The sequence below is a fragment of the Carcharhinus amblyrhynchos genome, chromosome 27, assembly GCF_965287045.1.
Source record: "Carcharhinus amblyrhynchos chromosome 27, sCarAmb.v2.hapA, whole genome shotgun sequence".
In the NCBI taxonomy this organism is placed as follows: Eukaryota; Metazoa; Chordata; class Chondrichthyes; order Carcharhiniformes; family Carcharhinidae; genus Carcharhinus; species Carcharhinus amblyrhynchos.
Genome location: NC_137350.1, coordinates 19,558,495 through 19,578,587, shown reverse-complemented (window position 1 = coordinate 19,578,587; position 20,093 = coordinate 19,558,495). Strand labels below are relative to the sequence as shown.

The 20,093-nt window shown below is 40.6% G+C and overlaps 1 long non-coding RNA gene across 1 annotated transcript in view; it reads left to right on the top strand.

Moving 5' to 3' along the window:
- Positions 1-19,103, top strand: part of LOC145359188 (uncharacterized) — a 28,881-nt gene extending 9,778 nt beyond the window's left edge. The window contains exons 2-3 of the long non-coding RNA XR_013889555.1: positions 14,175-14,270; positions 18,464-19,103. This is a non-coding gene — a long non-coding RNA (uncharacterized LOC145359188). The remainder of the gene's footprint in view (positions 1-14,174; positions 14,271-18,463) is intronic.
- Positions 19,104-20,093: the final 990 nt, after the last annotated feature.

The following is a 20,093-nucleotide window of genomic DNA, read 5'->3' as shown; positions in this document are numbered from 1 at the left end:
AATTAACGGGTGTTTGGGCGGATAAGTATTGAAAGGGTTTCCCCCCACCCCCTCCACCCCTCCACTCTGATTCTAACGAGCTATTATATTGTCAAGACAATTGTGGGGGGTGTGCAGAGTAATATAGCAGGGAAAAATGGAAACTATGTTTGCCCACCAATTGTCAGTGAGTTATTTAAAAACAAAAAAAAAACTTTTTTTCATATAGACACACGTGTCAGAGAAAGATGATGAGTGGGGAAAGCGTTGTGACAGTTCCCGGTGACGGCTCTGAATAAATGAAGCCGCTTTTTTTTTACCTTGCCTCCCTCCACCTATAAAGAGAGTTCAAAGGTGTGGGAAGGCATGTGGAGAGGCCGGGAATTTCTTTGTTTGCTGCGCTTGTTAACCTTGGAGTGGAACACGCGAGAAAGAAATCCGATCTCCCTGACTGCTCTGAGAAATGTACAATACAAAATGCTCAGCAAAATCCAAACAAATTCAACAAAAAAAGGTCCGCTGCATCAACTTAATTTAATTTTACAAGCAATATCGAGAGCTGTTTAGTAAACTCACTTTGGAGGCGAGCTAACGCGATTAAAATCTATTTTCCGATCGAGGGATCATTCCTTACAATGTGATGGTTTACATATATATACATAAACGGATCTCAGATCTAAGTATTTCATTCTCGCAGACTTAAAGTGACACAAAGGCTTGTTGCTGACCGTCCAGACTGTTATTTGCTGCCTACCTCTGTCTCTGCCATATTTCACCTTCTGAATAGATTCATGAGTATCTTTTTAAAAAATCCTCTTCCTCTCCACTTACTTGAATATTAACTGCTTCTCCCCACCCCCAAATCTCAAGCCGCATCGAGAACAGGTGAATTTTTGACACTGGGGAACAAAACTCAAGTCAATCGAAACATTTGATTCTGCTCTTGTACGGGAGCATGCTCTCTCTCTCTCTTTCTGTATCTCATACTTTGTCGATAGATTCCAGTGCTATTTTTAAATTGCTTTGTAAAATAAAAGAACGCCGCGGGGTGTAGTCCGCATTTAACAATCTTTGCCTTGTAGCGGGTCGGTAATTACACTTGATCTGTGCAGGCTGAATAAGCCCCTCATTGGCAAAAAATTTCGTTCCGTACCCCGTACGTTTGCTTTCCCCTGCTGGGAAGATGATTTGCAGCCTTCTACAATGTACCCGGACGCGCCATTCAAAGTCAGAGAAAGAAAAGACTTTTTTTTAATTCAGCGAGAGAGAGGAGCAAACTGTTAAATAGTTAATTGTATAACAGGTGCAACCAGTTTGCGAAAATTGCGGATAATTTTCGCGATTCTGTTTGCTTTTTTTTGTTGGACAAAAATCCCAAACACAAAAGGGACTGAACTCCAGGCGAATTTTGGAGGGAGCTGAAATATTTATTCACTCCAAATCGGAAGCTGGTTGATTGAGAAACGCGGGGTCGCAATTAAAAGGAAGGCTGGCATTATTGTCAGAATAAATCCCACGCGGCACGGAGCCTTTTGCCGAGGCTCATCGGCAATAAATTACAGTTAAGATTGTGTATTCAGAGGCAAAACGCCATCCCGTTTATGTAAAGGTTTCTCTGTGATAATTCTTGGGATTTGCAAACTCAGAGCTGCGCCGTTTGTTGCCAATGAAGTGATCCTGCGGTTGATACAGACACACTTGCACGTACCACGCGTCACCCTCCCAAAGTAGTTCTGGGAATATTTTGTTTGCACTCGTTTTTCAGGAGGTCCCCGTGTTAAACCTGGACAAAATATCTAGAGGATTCCCCCCCCCCCTTGAAATTACTGCCTGCGGTTTCATCCTGAATTCTGGAAGTGAATAATCTATGGTCTCATCTCTTCAATTCTGGGATTTATGTATGTGCTGGATAAACGCAAATGCTGGCAATTCTTCGCAGGTCTATCAGCATCTGTGGAGAGAGGAACAGGCCTATGACTTTTAGTCACGACAGTTCACCCCCGATTCTGCCAGACCTGCTGAATATTTCCAACATTTTCTTTTTTTTAATTTCAGTTTGCTCGCATGCCTTGTTATCTGTCGAGGGACGAGATAAGCAATGCCGCGTTCCATTTTAATGGATGGGACGAACTCATACTATAAACAGGCAGTCAACAACAGCAATAAATGAAGATTCTCGCCGGCGCCCTTACAAGAGGCCAAAATGTAATTTTTCACCTTCATGGAATCTTAGAATCCTTACAGTGCAGAAGAAGGCCATTCGGCCCATTGACTCTGCACCGACTCTCCGAAAGACATCTGACCCACTCCCACCCTATCCCCGCTAATCCCCCTAACCTATACATTTTGGGACACTAAGGAACAACTTACCATGGTCAATCCACCTATCCTTCCCATCTGGGGACACGAAGGGGGCAATTTAGCATGGTCAAACCACCTAACCTTCCCATTTTGGGTCACTGAGGGGCAATTTAGCCTGGCCAATCCACCTAACTTGCACACCTTTGGACTGCTGGTCAAATCCATTCTCAACAAAGGCGTTTTATTTAACTTTGTATTGAAAACATTTTGTGTGTGTGTGTGTGTGTGTGTGTGTCCTTGCATTTAGCTACTAGTCTCGTAGACATGCTTCTTGTGTTAACAACTAACTTATCGGAATGACTATACCTCCCCTTGTGCCCAGATGCTGTTTGTGGTAATCCCGCGATCAAGAATAATGTTACTTTTCCAAATAACTTGCACAATGTGTTGTGTAAACACGACACCAGCAGACTGTGAAAGTTAAAGCCCGTGCGCTGGGAATGTTCCCATCAGCTACTCAGAACCTTAAAATAAGTTTAATATTGTAACTTAAAAAAAATTGAACCCTCTTTCAATGTGTGCCCAAAATATTATTTTGACTCTATCAATGATAACGTGGAGAATGGGCTGCAAATCTTGACTGGACCACATACAGTCCAGAGACAGGGAGATCTCTATGGATAGCAAGTAATTTCTGCAGCTTCTACCGAGCAGGTAGAGCCGCTAATTTGATTTAGTCCAAGGGGTTATTGCCATTTTCGTGTAAGATACATCGAATGCTACTCTCCTCACTGCATGCAGTTATAGATCAAAACCATATTCTTCACTGTCTCCTTGAAAAGCTAGTTAGCCAATAATTCTACCGCTGGCTCTAAATTTGCGAACGAAGAGAAGGATGTTGAGATGCTCAATTCCAAAATCGATTTCTGATTCAATAAGAAATAATTGGTGAAATGTAAATTCGAGGCAATAACTAAACTTAATTTTGGGCCATTTATAAAAGACTGCGAACTTCAACTTTCCTCTCTGGTTAACGTTTTAAAGGCAAAAAGAAAGTGTTCACCCAATGGCAGAGAAGGTCCTGGCGCGGTCTGGTCCTCATCAATGGATCGGTACATTTGGGACCATTTTTTGTGTTTAGTTTATAAACGCATCGACTCTTTATTTTAATTATTGGGCATCAACAAACGTCTAACAGGAGAAACGTGTTTAGCAATTTAGTAGCTAACAGCTGATTAAGATGTAAAGGAAGCACAGGTCTGAGCCTTTTAAGTCAATGTTAATAGGTTTCTGAATGCTACAGATAGTAAGAGGAAGAACCAGGACCGATTACGTGACCGAAACGTGGGGTCTGTAAAATGAGTGATTATGGAAGAAAATATCTTCCAGAGATGTCAGTGTGTACTCTGAAGAACTGGGGAGAGGAGTTGTTTGAAAACTTTAAAAGACAAACTTTTGTTGACAGTTAATATTGTCTGTCTAATTTGTTGGAACGGTGGCAGTGAAAATTACTGAACGTTCGTTCCCGTGAATAAATCGCGACTCAGTTGCTCATCCTGGCTTGTAGATGCACAACATTGACTACTTTGCTGCTCACAAACTTGATTTGAAGGCAGCTTTACATAGATGATTAGTTGTGCTGATGTTGGCATACTCGTTTATATCAAGTCATTAAACCGGTATTTCCATCTAATTTTAACACATATCACTGTTTCAGGGTGCTATTGCAAGAGCATGTAATCAAACAACCTCAATACTTCCACCCAGATACGAGATCTGTACAAATGCACTGAAATAACATCAGCGTTCCCCAAATGCCCACTCTGCATCTCACTGTTTTACCTAATTCCCATTGCAATCTGAAAGGAAAAGGAGGCACTGTTTCGTTATTATCGAAAAGCATCTATTCGCTAGCATTCACTTTTATGTTTGTTCCTTTTTTTAAAGAAAAACTTTATTAGATTTGCAAAACATATTATTCTTTAAAAAAAACCGCCGGATTAGCAAACCGTGCAGAGAGAGACGTAAATCATTCGGTGACGATTCAAAGTGGTTGTCATAACACGGAGAAGCACGGAGAAAAGGAAAGGTACCCTCTTTTAAAAGCTATAATTATGGATAGAGGAAGAACAAAGGGGAGCCCTGGAGCCATGAATTGGAGGCTGAAGCTTCACTGTGGAGTAATAGAAGGAGAGGAGCTCTAATAACTAGACATGGGAACGTCAGAGCAGACATCCCGGCGTCTCAACACCCCACTGCACGACTTCGCAACGCATTAATACGTTTTAAAAATAAGAGCAACAAGCAATGGTACAAGATGGGCACAAATAATCAATGCCCCATTCAGATCCACTAAAGAAACTGCACTTTTTGATTGGGCAAGAGAGGGCTTCTCTTAATTCACAAAACCAGATACTGCTCTTTAATCAAGATAAATATGGTTTATATTGCCAGAGTCAAGTTAAAGTGGGCAACCTTGGCTTAAGGAAAATTACTGAGTTTAAACTATAATGACACGAGAGAGAGAAAAAAAATGTAAACCAGTCGTTTTCTTCCAACTGTAAACGTTTTTTTCCCCTGCTTGGCTTTGCTACACTGCATTCATTAGGTAGTTGCAATGAATGCAACACCAAATAACTAAATAACCAGGATTTTTACAATCTGCGCGGAACAGTCGTGTTAATTGCCTGATGCTTAGACAAGTGAGGCTGCCTGCTGTTTGGGGGGAAAAAATGATCTCCGCCGATTAAATATTTGTTTAAAAATATGCCGCCTGATCTGATGGCAAACAACTTGGTGGTTTTAATGCATTTAAAACGGCCGTGTAGATTGACCACATAGACGCATTTGATAAAAGTGTCCACTGACTCATTACAGCATGCAGATCTTAAATGTGTAGAACTAAATCCGTAAACGTCCCTTTGAACCGGTTGATGCAACCTCTTAAACATTGCATTTCTGCACTAATAAATTACTGACTGAATGGGCACTTGCCTGAAAGGCAATTCTTTTACCTGCCCAAATGCTAGGGATATAATTTTACCTGAAACATAGGTTTTCGACAGTTGAAGGGGAGAAACTGTAAAGGGGCAACACTGAGCTAAACTGGTGACCGGCCCAGTCACTTTACAACCTGACCACAAAGAAAGCTCAAAGATTTGAAGAGGTTTGAGTCGAAATCTCTGTTCATCACAGAAACACATTCGAAGCCATTTTCTCTCAGTAAGGCATATAACACGAATTGGGATTTGACAAATAGAATGCAATTATTCGAATCATTTGCTCATGAATGATACAACGAATTGAATTAGAACTCTCAATCTAGTAAATCGTGTTTGATTTACTACCAGGCTCCAATTGGTGTCATTTACTTAGTGGATCTGTTTTTAACTGAGGTTTGCAGATTACAGACCAGAACCCATCTTAATCTGACTATTATGCCAAGCAAATACCAACTGTTAAACCGGGAAGTCGTTTGTTTTATTAGGAGAGATGGGGTAGACACTTCAAATTAATTCGCCACCGTTTCTCTGTCGGATTTCGCTAACATTACCATTCGCTGATCACACACACACACACACACACAGAAAAGAGGACTATAATCCGTGCCTGGATCTGTCTGAACTATTTAATAGTAATAAACAAAGCGCAGCTGCATTTGCGGCGATTACAACATTTTATTATTAAATAAATGCCTCTTCAGATTCAATGGGCATGTCGCTTAAACATCCCCGTGAGCCAGATTTGGCTGTTGTACTGACTGGCAACTCATTCTGGAAGAGCCCAGATGAACGCACACAGATCATTTCGTTCCACCTTCCCCTACATTCAGAGAAACCGGAGTCGCAGTTAAACTGTTTAAAACATCACCCCGTGCTGCTTGCCTTGTCGGCTCGAATCTTTCTGTCGGTAATTCCGTCGCACCAAATTTTAAAACCTTAATTTGTATTTTTTAATTACACCAAAACACCACCAAAGACCACAAACATTGCTGCTCGGCGGATCATGTTATTATTTAATGTTTGATTTTCGACTTCAAATAACGGAGCCCTCACAATGGTTTTGTTAACCTTAACGTATTATTAACATTAATGTATTGTTCACCTCCTAATCAGCACTTTTGATTTGTAGTTTACAAATAACAGCCCATAAGCAAACATATAATCAAATTCGAGTCTCGATTCGCGCTAAAGGGATCTAAACACGACACAGCGTTCCTCTTCTAAATGAGTGCCTATTCGCAAATACAAAAAAAAGAACATTTTTATTGTTGCCGCTTTTTGGAAAGTCATTGGTTTTTTTTTGTCCCCCTCTCTCTCGCTATTTACATTTATGGTACTGGATAGTGGCCAACTGTCACATAGCCACGAGATGTGTTTAAACTTGCAGGTTTGGAAAGAATTCGCTCAGAGTTAGCTGAGGACAGGAAGGGGCACTTAATCCTGCGGTTGTAATGTTCATATGCAACCGCCCACCTCCTCTCTCTCCACCCCCCCCCCCAACCCTCTCTACCCCCGCCATACACACACACACACACACACACACCTTGTCCCGCCACCCCCACATTCAGCTCCCGCCGTTGCGGGATGACTCTAGTTGCCTCGACTGCTGCATCAGAGTGGCAAAAGGGGGCTGAGAAAGGCCGCTGATTCAACCCATTTAGCCGGGGCTGGGGAGAGGGAGGGAGCTGCTAACTAAACGCAGTCTTTCTCTGCTTTGCCCTGTCAGTGACTCACTCTGTTTTTGGGGAATGCCAGCACGCACTTCACCGTTATTCACACAGGAGTCAACTTTTTTTTTAACGAACTTTACAGTTTCACTTTTCAACCTTTCACCATTTGGTGACTTCCACGAGTTTTTTTTTAATATATTCCTCCCCTTAGCACATCCCTAAAGGGCAACCACTTTAATCATTACAGGCTGGAAGTGTAAATAACAACACATCAGGTCTGTACAGTGCACACGCATTGTGCGTTGCTGGATAGAATTCGTTCAGTATCCTTCTCTGCCTTCAGCCACCGCGCCCCCCCCCCCCTTCAATATCTGAATGTCTTTATTGGGAAGGCAATGATCTTAGATACATTTTTATTGAAGGGGGAGTTAAATCTCAAGTACATTTGTGATATTCGCTTACTGGTCACTTGTGTCCTGTTCAGTTTCATTATGTTTGGTGGAAAAATTGGTTTCAGTGAACCCAGCCGCTTCGCGTGGTTAAGTCAAATCTTCTGAGATGCAGAGTGCGACTGTCCGCCTATTGCTCCCATGCCCATCACTTTGCGAAATGAATGTAACCTGCTTTTGATTCGATTTCCTTACCAAACATCAGCATGTGAATGCTCAATTAACGTTCTCTTCGCTACAAATCTAGACTTTTTGAGGTATTTTTTACCCGGTGCAAATGGGAATACGAACACATTTCTTCAAAAGCAAACCAACTAAGTCATTTAGGCAAAAGAGCAACGGTCAGACAAGCTTTGTATTAAAGCGCTGGATGGGACAGAAGGAAAATCATAAGTGCCATTACAGGTTTAGATGGGCCCTGCTTTCAATCTTGGTACCGTGACGTGACTCTGTGAATAAATGGAGACCAAGGTTATAGGCACTAATTATGAAAAAAATACTTTCGTACATGTCTGACCTGGATTATATTTACGCAGTTCAATCGATATAAGAGGTTTGGGGCGGGGGTGGAGTTGGGGGGGGGGGAACTTCATAAGTCAAGGATCCTTCCACAGACAATAAATGAAACTAGTACCAAACTCATGCCGATTGTATGAAATTTCAGCTACATTGGGGCGATTGAGAAGCAACACTGCTTGTAGTATCAAGTGTAGTTTTTGCACCTCCAGAAATACTGGGACATGTCGGATCATTTCAGGTTATTACCTATACACCCCGTCGCTGAACTTCAGATTTCCCACCTCCGAATAATTTCCTCCTGATTTCACTCCACCTGCCTGATTTCAAGTTTTCTGCCCTGCTCGTTTTCATTACTGGCGGCCAAATTCGTCTGTTTTCCGTTCCATTTTTATTCTAAGTGGATGTGCAATAACACATTTTGTAATAATCAGCCGAACTAGGATTTGCAATGTCCGCTCCAGCTTTCGACGCTGAGACACATATCTGACTTTCAACTCGTGACCAGTTCACCAAGAATCCATTACTGTCTAGAGAGAGTACAGTGAAAGAATGAATCATTAAAGAGAGCTATTGTGTGCCAAAACTGGCCAAAGCATCAACAACGGATAGGGAATAGTCGATATTGTACGACTGTGCATAGCACAGTAGCAATTGAATTATGATGACTCAGCTAATGTGTTCTAAACAAATACCCAAAGGCGCCCACCAGTATGCACATGGTTCCTCTTAACAACTGCCATGATGCCATTCCAGCACCACACCTTAACTGTTTTTGAGCGGCAATTAACCAACTCATCTGTATAGGTAATGTTGTTGGAGGATGCCAATGATCAGAGGCAATTGCTCCCCTCTGCTTCCCTCCCTCTCTCCTTTGTTTTGGGCTCATCAGTGTTCGATGCATTACTGTCAAACCGATCGGATCATGAAATGTGTATTTTACTCCAAACCAGATTTTCCATTTTCCATACTAATGCTATATCACACATCGCCAAAGTTAGAAAGTCAATTGCCCCAAATGAAGACTTCGCACCTACTACAGTGAGAGAATCCACCTCCTGTTTAAAAGGTTTAAACATACTAAAATCTTTGGTTCTGAGATACAAAAGAGACAGCATTTAAATCATTAAATGCTAACGAAAACCAATGTACTGATCGTTTTAACTCCAAAAGGCATTCTCCTCTTATCAATCCATTTGGGCCACATTGCAACCCAAGACCAAATTTAAATCGTTCCCGTAACTAATTCTCAGAGAATAAAAGCTTCGAACCAAATTTATTTACACACAAGATTCATGTTATTTTGACTTTTGAGTAAATATTTTAGGTATAATTGTTTTAGCTCTTTAATATTTTCAAATCATGTCCCATTTTCATGCAAGTTGAACACATTTAGCTGAGATGTTATTGGTATTCAGCATATTATTACTAAGTTCATATTTACTCACATCATTTGAAGATTGGGGCATAAGATATTAGTTAAATAAATGTTAATTTACGAAGTATCATTTGTGCTCCTATAGTAATGGATTGAATTAGAATTGTATTTTTGAGTGGATTAAGTCAGTTGGGGTGTAATAGCTAAGTAACAATATCCAGGATAGAATCTTTGATTACAAACATACCATAGAATCTGAGAATCCCTACAGTGCAAAAGGGGGTCATTCAGCCCATTGAGCCTGCACGGACAACAATCCCACCCAGGCCCTATTCCCATAACCCCACGTATTGACCCTACTAATTCCCAGAATAAGGGACAATTTAGCATGGCCAATCAACTTAATCTGCAAATCTTTGGAGTGTGGGAGGAAACCAGAACACCTGGAGGAAATCGCCACAGACACGGAGAGTGACCCGAGGCCAGAGTTGAACCCGAGTTCCTGGCACTGTGAGGCAGCAGTGCTAACTATTGTGCCACCTTGCTGTCCAATGCTGGGCAGAGAATGAGATATACCTTGAGATGATTACAAGGAGTAATTGGCAATTCAGATGACGTGAAACCACAAATATGAAACTTAAGTATTTTGGTCACTCAAACCCCTAAGATTATTTAAGATCACTTGAGAGTATTTCATAATTCTGTTAATACTTCGTGAAATATGTCAATTATTTTTACTCAGTTTTGTGTCCTCTTTGCTTGAAATGTACTGTGATATGCAGAAGTGATAGAGAGACACATGAAAGGTTAATGACTGTGGCATAATCACAAGGGCATCAAGAAATTTTGCATTGAAATATTGGGAGAAGCAAAGTTTTACATTCATATATATTAGTAAATAGCAGTTTTTATTTAACAGGTAGTTGGTCTTTGCCATCCATTAAAAATAACTAAAGAAAACTTAGCATTATCAATAAGCTTTGTGAAAATCAGACTGCAGTTTTATAGTCACTTACAAGTCATTGAGTGGCAGTTTTCATTTTGCAAAGAGGCACACAACTTTCCAATATAACTCCTGTAAGGTTGTGATCTGATGGGAGCACAACGACATGACACCTTCCACAGACTGGACATGATATGAAACGGAACTCCAGTTTATTGCCAAGCTGAGCTTTCAAAAATGTTCACCGATGCACTGAGCATCTTCTCAACTGATGTACTATTTCCATTGAATAGTTTTGACAGCCTGGAGGCAACCTAACTATTGTCTTATTCATAATTGCCTCTTTCTACAATTTTTAAAATACATTTTCCCTATATTAACCAAGATATATAGAATTGGTTAATAAAATATCTTCATCATTTAGCATTTATTTCAAACAGCTCTAATGATAGCAAAAACAGAAGTGCCATTCAACTAAACAAAAGGACAGAAAAGGATATGCCAGCAAAGAGGTTATTGAGGCAATGGATAGTCCAGGAATTTGCATAACTACAATTTAATAATTGTCCATAGATCACAGAATCCTACTCTGCAGAAGGAGGCCATTTGGCCCATCAAACCTGCACCGACCACAATTTCATCCAGCTCCCATCCCCATAACCCCATGAATTATCCTAACTAGCCCCCTGACAATAAAGAGCAATTTAGCATGGTCAATCCACCTAACCCACATATCTTTGGACTGTGGGAAGAAACTGGAGCACCCGGAGGAAACCCGTGCAGACACGGGGAGAATGTGCAAATTCTACACAGACAGTAACCCAAGCCAGGAATCGAATCTGGGTCCCTGGCGCTGTGAGGCAGCAGTAATGTCCCAATACTATGAAAGAAGAGACTATATTGTTGTATCGTAAATGTCAATTTTTGGCCTGAAATTCAATAAAGAAACAAAGTGGTAATTGTGAAATCCAGGATTTTGAACTGGGCACAACACTTTAGGAAGGATGTGAAGTTATTATAGAGAGTGCAGAAAAGATTCACGAGAACGATTCTAGGAATTTCAACTGAATGGATAGACTGGGAAAGCTATGGCTGCTCTCCTTGGAGAAGAGAAGATTAAATGAGATTTGATAAAGTTGTTGGAAATCATGGGGGGTCTGGACAGTGCTGATGGGGAGAAACTGTTCCCATTGGCAAAGATCCAGAACTAGAGCAGATCGATCTAAAATGATTGGCAAAAGAAACAACAGACTCATGATTTTAAAAGAATTACACACAATGAAATTTGGGATCGGGAATGCACTGGCTGAGTCTGGTGGAGGCAGATTCAAATGAGGCTTTTAAAAAGAGAATTGGACAATAATACGAAGAGAAAATAAATTGCGCAGCTACAGAGAAAAGGGGGGATGGAGTTGAGCTGATCTTGCAGAGGGTCGGCACAGACAGGATGGGCTAAATGGCCTCCCTCTCTTTCCTAGCCATTCTATGATTTAATTGGTAACTGCAAAGTCAGTGAGGAAGATATTTTATCACCTTTCTGAAGAAGAATCATATTTGACTTGGAATATTAACTGCGTTTCCCTCTTCACTGATGCTGCCTGAGCTGTTGTGTATTTCCAGCAATTTATTTTTCTTTCCAGCATCTGCAGAATTTGACTTTCTCACTTTTGGTGTGATGTATGTATTTATACTAGATGTACAACTGAGATCACACTGCATGAATGAAAAATTGTGGGTTCTCATAGTTACGTTCAATGTTTGATAAGTAAATCAACATTCTGAATTGAAGATTAATAATGAATACCAAGAAAGGGGCCAGCTAGCACTTTATATTATTTTTAAAATACTGTCCAGCACCTGATAATGACCAGGGAGATAGATGGCCATTCAAGTGCACTTTCTTTGATTTTTTGTGGCATCATGCCATTATCAGGGGCGATTATCATTGTACAAAGTCCTTTTGTTGCACTTAAGATGGCACAATACCAAGTTTCTTTGTAACTGCTTGGTTTATTTTATTTGGATATCAACCTAATATTTGTAGTCGCCATCTAACAAATTTATTTTAATATGACGAAATTGATGAACATCTAATTTTTATCCTATAGCATTTTGCTAACTAAGGGACAAGGGATTCAATCTGACAACAATAATATGTAGAAATAATTTTGTAAATAGTATCAATTCACTTCAAAGTAAACTATTATATCTGTGACATGCACAGGGAAGCACGATCAGACTTATTTGGATTGTGAATCTTCAGTTATCTTCAGCTCCTGATAAATCCCATCCTTCTATTCAAAATTGCACTCCCCACAGTGTGAAATGCTCATCCAGACACTATTGGAAGAAAACAGAAATTGAAAGGAGACTTGTACCTGTGCATACCTCTCCCAGAATCATGAATGAAATCAATTACTTTTTCACAGGAACTCGTCACAGAAGCATTGGGTTCCCTTACATTATCTTAGAAAAAAACCAACTTCAAAGTACTTTTTGTGGTAGACCCTTGAGTCTTTAAATCACAGCAATGGGTTTTCTCAGAGGATCAATGATGCTACCAAATCAAGTTACTCAATTATTTCATAGCATGCCCATTAAGAATCGGAATGAGAGCTCAAGTGTGTCACTTCATAAAACCATAACATATAGGAGCAGAATTTGGCCATTTGGCACATTGAGTCTACTCTGCCATTTAATCATGGCTGATAAATTTCTCAACTCCTTTTCCCTGTAACCTTTGATTGCTTTACTAATCAAGAATTACCTATCTCTGTCTTAAATACCAATAGCCTGGCTTCCACAGCCTTCTGTGGCAATGAATTCCACAGATTCACCACCCTCTGGCTGAAGAAATTCCTCCTCATCATGGTTCTAAAGAGTCATCCCTTTACTCTGAGGCTGTGCCCTCAGATCCTAAAGGAAACATCTTCTCCACATCCAGTCAATCTAGGCTTTCATTATTCTGTAAGCTTCAATGAGATTCCCACCTATCCTTCTGAAAAGTGTGTCAGTTATGATACAGAGAAGTTATTAGTGAAGGGAACAACCTTTAGAATCATAACCTCTATCTAGAAACCTGCATCTGTTCCATTTATTTGATACTAATAGGGTCTGAGGGAAAATGACAAGTAACTATCAGCCCAATCGCCATAGTTACCTCAACCATGTGATCCCAAATAAGCTGAACTGTGTTATCGAATTTCCTGAGGGTGACTTTTTTTTATTTTGAAAAAAAAATGCTCATAGCTTTTCCTAAGTGTGACTGCATTTGTACATTGGATAATTTCACATCTCACTGGAAAACACGTTATGATAGTATTAATATTATGAGTAAATGGTGTAGCTGACAACTTTCATTCACGTCAAAATACAATCCACTTTGCATCACAAAGAACATTAAATGGCATGGCAAAAACTACAGTCATTAAAGGAATGAATAGTCAACAATGCTGAGGAAAGGAAAAACACTATTATAATATTTTACCATAACAAATTGCAACAAGTCTGCTAAGATAATAGCAGACAGTTTTTGTCCTTTCACCAGAATTCATTGAATAAATAATTTCCATACAAAATTAACAGGGGAAAAAAAAACTTGGCTTTGAAAAGAATGTATAACTGTCAGGTATACATTACTTTTATTGCCCCTTCGCCATTTTAATGAAAATCAGTTTGATGTTTATCAGAAATCGAGGCAACAGAACACATTTACATTATTTGAAAAGATGAATGGTGCTGGATTCATAGTCACAAATTCTCTCTGGGGGTGCAATCAGTGATTTCAGAAATTTTATTGACTGGAGGATTTTTCAAGCATTGGCCACTAATGGATTCCATCAGGAGTTATCTATTCTCTGGATTTCCATGGTGCTTACTGTTTTCTAAGTGTTTTTACTTTGTATAACCAGAGGACTGTTTTGTCTGCATTCCCAGAACAGATCAACCCATTTAATGAACACATGACACTGAATAGAAGTGAGTTTCTTAATCCTTCGCTGACCTCCGGAGGACCATTGTGGCACAAATCAGGTAATCTAACACGGTAAAGTAGAGAATTAAGCTCTCATGAACCCAAAGGCGTCCCTGGGTCCTGCTGTCCACCAGATAGAAGTTTGAATCAGAATGGTTGTTTCAAAAACACATAACCAAATCAATCTGTGTTACTATTTCTTGGCAGGCAGTGCACCAATACACACAGAATTAAAGGATTTTTGGCGAGAAATGTGCAAACAATTCTGCAAGGAAAAAAAAATCATAAATTCCATCAGAACCATAAGAACCAGGATCAGGAGTAGGCAACTTAACCCCTCAAGTCTACTCCCCCTTTTAAAATGATCATGGCTGATCTCACCTCAGCCTTAACCCCTTTCCTACCTGTTCATTGTAGCCCTTCAAACCCTTGCAAAATAAAAATCTGTCCACCTCTTTCTTAAATTTGCTCAAAGTCCTGACATCCATCGTGCTGTGGCTACAGAATTCCATACACTCAAGACAGTTTCAGAGAAGTAGTTTTTCATCATCTCTGTTCTAATTATGCCACTCCTTATCTTAAAACTATGACTTCTTTTTTTAGATTTTCTAGATTTCTCCACAAGAGGAAATATCCTCTCCATGTCAACTTTGTTAATCTTGCTTATTATCTTCTACACCTCAACTAGATCTCTTATTCTTCTGCACTCCAGGGAGTATAGACTTAAACTACCCAGCTTCTCTTTGTAAGACAAATCGCTCATCTCTGGAATCAATCCAGTGAACCTCCTCTGAACTGTCTCCAACTGCATCCCTACTCAACAAGGGGATGAAAACTATACACAATATTCTAAGTGCAGCCTCATTGATGCTTTGCACATTAGCAACAATACTTCACTGCCTTTATATACTATTTCTTTAGCAATAAATCAATTTGCCTTCCTTATAATCTACTGAACCTGCATACTATTTTTCTGTGATTCATCCCAAGTTTCTCTCCATTTTGATAATAATTCCCCTTTGTATTTTTCCTACCAAAATGGATAACCTCATACTCATTCGCTTTAAATTCTATCTGCTAAAGGTTGCCTATTCATGGAACCCATCCATATCAATTTGCAAATTTCTTATTTCATTATCACAACTTACTATCCCACCTATTTTAGTGTAATCTGCAAATTTGGCTATAGTTCCTATTATCCCTGCATTCAAGTCATTAACATGGATTGTAAATAGTTGGGGCCCGAGACCGAATTCTATGGTTAGCCACTAGTTACATCTAGCCAAAAACGACCGATTTACCCCCACTCCCTGCTTTCTTTTGATTAGCCAACCCTCTAACCAAGCTAATAAATGACCCCTAATCCCATGTGAACAAACCTTGTCAACTAACCTTTTGTGTGGCACTTTATTAAGTTTAAATTTACTTATTAGTGTCACAAGTAAGTTTAAATTAACACTGCAATGAAGTGTCTGTGAAAAATCCCCTTGTTGCCCACTCCACCACTGCCTATTGAGATACACTGAGGAGAATTTATCATGGTCAATGCACCTAAACCAGCACATCTTTTGCACTGTGGGAGGAAATTGGAGCACCCAGAGCAAACTCACACAAAGGAGAACATGCAGGCTCTGCACAGATAGTGATCCACACCGGGAATCGAACTCGGCTCCCTAGCACTGTAAAAATATATGAAACGAATTCAGTTAGATACTAATCTCAAATCCAGATGATCAGATTTGAGTGATAGCCGGATAATTAAAAACAAAAAGTACAAGGGCTAACTGTGGAGGTAATGCCATGAATTTCATTTTTGCAAATCGGGGGGGGGGCGATTCTCTCAGCCCACTGCACTTTTGTAGCACAGCAGGCCAGGAGACTCAAGCGGAGGCCATTACGCAGGATTCCCACTGGGCTCCATGAGTCTCCAGCAGCAGGTCCAGCGCCGTCAGCTCCGTGACAGAAATTGGTGATGGAGCTGCATAATTTTTTCAAATTGTCATTTTAATGTATTTTACATCTGGTTAGCCTGTCTAGGACTGAAACCTTTGGGTCCGCTAGAATCTCCCCACCCCCCTGCCCCCAGCTCTACCCCCCCACCCCGCCCCCACCACCAGGAGCATTTCGCGCTAGCGAGGTTTACAAAAGCTCCCCACTTGTGGGGACAGAGCAGCCCAACTCTGCTGGAGTGAAGGGGATCCATCAAGGCTCCCCAGAGGGTCAGGGGTAAGAGGGGTGCCCCTTGGGCATTGCCAGCCTGGCTCCCTGGCAATGCCCAAAGGGCAAAGTTCTATTGCTCAGAGAGCATCTTGATACTGCCAAAGGGTTGGGACCACATGGAGGGGGCTTATAGGGGCTTCTGGGGGAGATTGGTGGGAATAGGGGGTTCCACTGCCACTCTGCACTCAGCTGAGTGACAGAGGGAGGGAGGCCAGTGAGCTGGGCTGAGCATTGGGGTGGGGGGTGTAGGGGGAGGGGGTGGGGGAGCATAGGCCTGCCCGGGTGGGGGGGGTCAGGGACTGCACCCACTGGACTCTCGGATAGAGAATTCCAGATTCTTGGCGTTTTGGGTGAAGTAATTTCACCTCATTCTTGTTTGAAATCTGCCACCCCCTTTAGTTTAAAATTATGGCTTCTTGTTCTAGAATGTCCATAAAAGAGAAACATCTACATTACAACTACCCTGTCAATCCCTTTGGCACCTTATATACCCCGATTAGATTTCCTCTCAATCTTCTAACCTCCAGCGAGTATAGATCTAAAAGGCTCAATATCTCCACATACAAGTTATTCATCCCTGGAATCAAATGAGTGAACCTTCTCTTAATTGTTTCTAATGCACTTATATCCTTCCTCAAGCAAGGGAATCAAAACTGTATGCAGTACTCCAGATGCAATGTCACCAATGTCCTATACAGTTGCAACAACACCTCCCTAAGTTTACACTCTATTCTGTTAACAATGAAAGCCAAAACTTCTTCTGTCTTCCTTACTACCTGCTGCAGATAGATGTTAGTGTTGATGGGAACAGTTGGAAAATCCTGGCCAACAAGCATTTTTAAAGACTTGCATTTCCAATGTGGGGAAACACAACAGCCAATTTACGTACAGCAAGCTCCCAAAAATAGTGATGAGATCAACACCAGTTCATCTGATTTTAGTGATTCTGGTTGAGGAAAGAATGTTGGTGAGGACATCATGGAAAAATCCTGTTCTTCTTCAAAACGTTCCATCTACATCCATCCTGTCAGTCTCCCTTGGCACCTTATATACTTCAATTAGATTCCCTCTCAAGTTGTCTAAACTCCAATGAGTATATGCCTAAACTGCTCTATATATGACAAGTTATTTATCCCTGGTATCAGTCTTAGTGAATGTTCTCTTAACCATCTCTAATGCATTTACATCCTTCCTCAACCAAGGGATTGTTCATGTTCATCAGGGAGGGCAGATGGTTTAATGGCACTTTCCTCCATGCAATATTCAAGTGTTAGTCTAAAATTTTAGCTCAAGACCTTAGTGTATAGTTGAACCAACAATCTCTGATCCAGCGTTATGGGTAGTATTACTAAGTTACGTCACATTGTATTGCGCATTGAACATAAAAGAGTGGTGATGCATTTAAGCAAATAAATTTATTTAGATATTGTCATAAGTTTTCTTTGCTATAGAAAAATATTTTGCTATAGAAAAATATTAAAGAGCTGGACATAGATGAACATTTAACAGAACTGTGCCAGAAGTGAAAATACATTGTGTCAAGCTATAAAGCAGGGTTGTCATGGTGGCGCAGTGGCACAGTGGTTAGCACTGCTGCCTCACAGCATCAGGGAGTGGGTTTAATTCCAGCCTTGGGTGACTGTGTGGAGTTTGCACATTCTCCCTGTGTCTGCGTGGGTTTGCTCCGGGCGATCCAGTTTCCTCCCACACTCCAAAAAAGTGCCGGTTAGGTGGATTGGCCATGATAAGTTGACCCGTAGTGCCAGGGAGATTAGCAGGGTAAATACATGGGGTTCTGAGGATAGGGCCTAAGTGGGATTGTGTTCGGTACAGACCAGATCGGTCATATGGCCTCGTTCTGCACTGTAGGGAGGGATTCTATGATTATCACCTTAATATCTCTTTAACATTCATATCAAAATGGCAGCTGTTTTCTGGGATCAGGATGCTGAAGTGCAAAAGAGCGAGTTTTATTTGTATTTTGCAAAATGAAGAAGGAAAAACATTTCTCTGTTTCTGATTATTCTCACAGGAGAACCTTCCAATGCTACATGAAGTCAAACTTTGGAAGGAGGCATTCCAAGAATATTTCATATCATTAACCTTGAAAAGATCAGACATTTTACTTGACTATCCTGTGAAGTTCTTCAATGATTTGGAGCAAGGATTTCGTTAAATAACACGGACGATGACAACAGGTGGAGGAGTTGTGTCATTTGAAGGTCATGGTGCCAAACTGCTTGATAAACTGTGCCTAACCATTTTGTGTAACAATGTTACGATGCCCGTGTCCATATTCTGACAGAAGTCAGCCTACTTTCAGTAAGTAGCTCAACCTTGAGCTGACGAGGTGCTTTCTCACTTCTGATCCTTATATATGGGCTGGAGAAAAATTGTGAAGGTAATTCCTGAGGCAGGTGGCCAATTGCTGGAATCTTACTGCCTCGCCCACCCGAGGCTCGTAAGATCCCACCCAAGACCAATGGAGAATGCTGTTCTGTGAGCCTTGCCTGCCCCGTTTTCGAGGCAGGCAAGGCAGTCAAATTCCGGCAATTTAATATGTTTCTTCTTTTTCCAGGTGCAATAACATCACCATTTTGCCATTTGAAGGATTCTAGTAAGGTGACAGTTTTCAACATTTTAAATAAAAAAAACTTATTTTTTAATGTATATTTAAAATATACCCAATGAATAATGTACGGCTAGAATTATTCACCTCTGTGACTGAAAATACACTATATTTGTGTCAATTTTGGTTCTGCAAGTCATCTTTGCCATTTTATCTTCCATCATGTTAAAATATACAACAGTTTTTATATTAATTTATTTTTGCCAACATTCTCTAAAACAAAAGTTTCAAATTATTATATTTAATTTATTTTTTATTGAATAGAATATAGAACAATAAACCTGAAATGTATATGGAAGATGTGTATGTAATCTAGATGTAAGTAAGGTTACACTGCATTTAGCTAAATAAAGTACTGATTATGTTCAGGGTCATTTCCATCACATTGCAACTTTATAAAGGAGCTGGACACCTGTTTTTCCTTTTCTTAGAACGAGGCCGTTCAGCCCATTGAGTCTGCACTGACACCAATCCCACCCAGGTCCTAATCTTGCTTAGCTACCCTGCTCACCTATCACAACCCAGGACACTAAGGGTTAATTCAGCATGTCCAATCAACCTAACCCGCATGTCTTTGGCCTGTGGGAGAAAACCGGAGCACCTGGAGCAAACTGTATGTAAACATGGTGAGAATGTGCAAAATCCACAAGGACAGTGATCCAAGCATGGAATCGAACCCAAGTCCCTGGCACTGTGAGGCAGCAGTGCTAACCAGTGCCGCCGTGCTGCCTAAAGAACCTCCTTTAGACCAAAAATTAATCTTGGTCACAACATTATGGCTCTTCATGCCGGCAGTATTTTCCCAGGCTGCTACACTGAACAGCAATTTCGCTGGGTGCCAAATTCTCCAAATTCGCTGCATTGAAAAGTGCGCAATAAATGGCTAATGAGATCGCTTGAAATGAATGGATTATAGCATGACCGCGATGGCCTATATGTCCTGGATTGTATGATAGGAAAAAATAATTTCCACTGGTGCATTCCTGACCTCTCTGTCAGGTAGAACAGAACTGCGCTAATGAAGAATATATTA